Genomic DNA, 2,960 nt, shown 5'->3' on the forward strand with positions numbered 1-2,960 from the left:
GGGAATCACCAGAGATGCTTCTGAAATCCAGAAGATCACTAGCAGCTACTGTGAAAAATTGTACTGAAACAAATCGGAGAATCTTGAAGAAATAGACAGATTCCTAGCTGCATATGAATTACCAAACTTGAATCAGGAAGCAATAGAAACTCTGAATGATTCAATACTAAGCAATGACATTGAGGCAATAATAATAATAGTAAAAACTAGCAACTAAGAGAATCTCAAGACCTGATGGATTCACCACTGATTTCTATAAGACCTTTAGGAAGGATATTAAATCAGTATTCCTCAAACACTTTAATGAAAGTGAAAAGGGAGGAGTACTTCCAAACTCATTGCTGGAAGCTAGCATAAGCCTGATTCCAAAACTAGACAAAGAACTAACTAAAAAAAGAGGATGCCAATCTATTCAATGAACATAGATGCAAAAATCCTCAGAAAGATACTGGCAGACAGAACACAACACATCATTAAAAAGATCATACTGAGCAGTACTCCATTGTAGAAAAATACCACATCCTTTTTACCCATTCCTCAGTTGATGGGCATTTGGGTTATTTCCAAGATTTAGCTCTTATAAATTGTGCTGCTATAAACGTGAGTGCATGCCACACAATCCTGACATCAGCGCCTGGCACACAGGAAGGGGCTAAGCCGAGCACAGAGGTCATGCACGTCCAGGCCAAGGTTCTAAACACAAGGTCCCATACGTCAGGCATGAAGACGTGTGGGTTCCTGCCATAGTGTCCTTGGCCTGTTCAGTCACTGCCCCCAAGGAACCCGCAGAGCTACCTGTGTGCCCTCGGGCCTGGAGCTGGCTGCCCTGGGTGTCTCAAGCAAGCCACCAGCGCCTGTCCTCATCCCATGTCGCTCCAAGGATGTCCCTGAGTCTGCTGCCGTGGGGTGCGCTCACTGCTCTCCTGAGGCTCCTCCATTCCCAGCAGCTCCCATCCCTAGCCCACAGCCCCCCTGCACCAAGGAGGGTGATGCACCAGGCCCTGGAGCCACATGGGACACCCAGTGCCTTTCACAGGTGACCATGATGCCCTCGGGGGCCTAGCAGCACTCTTCACACAGGGCTTCCCGCCCCTCACCCCCTGGGCAAGTGGCAGGGCTCAGGCTCCTAGTGGGCAGCTGGCCTGGCCTGAGCCCCTCCACGTGGGGTTCTCCGGGTGCATCCTCCCTCCACTGTGACCCCACACAGGTGTACAGGGAGCCAGATGGCCTCCCCACCCTGAGTGTAAAGAAGCCGGCTAGAGTCTTAGCCCGGAACACCTCCCACCATGAGCTTATTGGAATAGGGGCTGGGGATTTAGCTCAGCGGCAAAGCGCCTGCCTGGCAAGCGTAAGGTCATGAGTTCGGTTCCTGGTACCGGAGAAAAACCAAAAAAAAAAAAAAAAAAGGAAAGTGGATCTAATGCCATGCAGTGCCATCCAATTAAAGTGGAGCCATTAGGCTGGGCTCTAAGTCACCCTCACTGCAGACCTGGATGCAGACACAGACCAGGCAGTGCCTCTACAAGGCAGGGGCACCAGCAACGGCTGCGACACCAGGAATCCAGGAGGCCCAGAAGGTTCTTCCTCATGGCCCTGCAGGAAGCAGCCTGATGCCAGCATAAGCCTGGGCTTCTGCCTCCAGGCTGGCAGTGATTCCTGTTGCCCTTGGTGGCTCAGGTGCCGTGTCTGCCGCAGCTGCCCCAGGACACCACTGTCCTCTCCAGCTCCGCCCTGAGGAGGGCTGGGAGCCAGGGAAGGCGGCCGCAGGGTAGCAGCTGCACAGGGGACTCTTGTCCTGTCCCACACCCTGAGAAGGCTCCAAGGAGACCATGGGCAGTACCCTGTCCCCCAGGCCTCTCTCCCTACCATCCTCTTCTTGTCCCTCCGCCTGCCCCAGGACCATCCCAGCTTTGGTCAGAGGCCAGAAACATTGGGCTGGGATACACACGTAAGTGTCCTGTGGCCACTGTAACCAAGGACCCAGACTTAGAGGCCTGAGGTGGCAGAGAGTCAGGGTGGCACAGAGGTCGCCAGAGCCTGATCCAGTCCCTAGCAAGGGCAAGGGGGTCCTGGAGGCTCCAGAGAAGAATCATTTCCTGGTTTCTCTCAGCTTCTAGAAAGGGGGGCGTGGCCTGCAGCTGCTATCCGTCATCTCACACTCCCATGAGGATCTGTGGTAGTGCTGGGTCCACTTGGATGACCGGGGATCCCACCCACCTTAATCTGTCCCATCGGTGAAGCCCCTCCTGCCATGCTCAGTGACAAAGCCCAAGCTCTGAGCTGAGGACCTGGACACTGTTGGGGACAATTACTCAGTTGCAGACTGCAGTGAGCCACAAGCCTCCTGATGTCCATGGGATGAGGACAGGTGTGGGTGCTAAAGGAGGGGGAAGTGGAAATCTCCTCGGGCTAAGCAGGAGACCTTAATCCCAGGGGGCTGGGGCGGAGAGCTGGTGACCTGCCTGCAATCTGACCGCAGCAGCGTAAGAAGTGACCTCACACAAGGTGTGATCCAACCACACAGCGGAGGCTTAAATAAAAAGAAGTGCATTATAGTAAGAGACACGCTGCCACGAACCCCCTCAGAACCTCCCCCTCACTTCCAACACACTCGTCCCGCCGTCCTTGGCACTCTGCCCAGCAGCTCTGGAGTGCTCTGCTGAGCTGTACTGGCTGCCTCTTGACTCAAAATGCTTCCCTTTCAAGGTCATTTGGACTTTAAGAGGCAGGAGTCACACGGTGCCGATCTGGTAAGTAAGGCAGATGAGGACGCAGTGTCACATTTTTACAAGCCTGCCTCTCCACTGGATGGCACGCGGGAGCAGCATTCACTGTATTTTTGCCTACACCGCACAAAGACCCTCAGAAAAGAGGGCTTCAGAGCTGCTTCAGAAAGTGGCGAGGACGACGGGATGAGTGTGTTTAAAGCAAGGGGGAGGATCACGCGGGGGAGTCTTTTA

The sequence above is a fragment of the Chinchilla lanigera genome, unplaced genomic scaffold (assembly GCF_000276665.1).
Source record: "Chinchilla lanigera isolate Chin_1 unplaced genomic scaffold, ChiLan1.0 scaffold00006, whole genome shotgun sequence".
Taxonomy (NCBI): domain Eukaryota; kingdom Metazoa; phylum Chordata; class Mammalia; order Rodentia; family Chinchillidae; genus Chinchilla; species Chinchilla lanigera.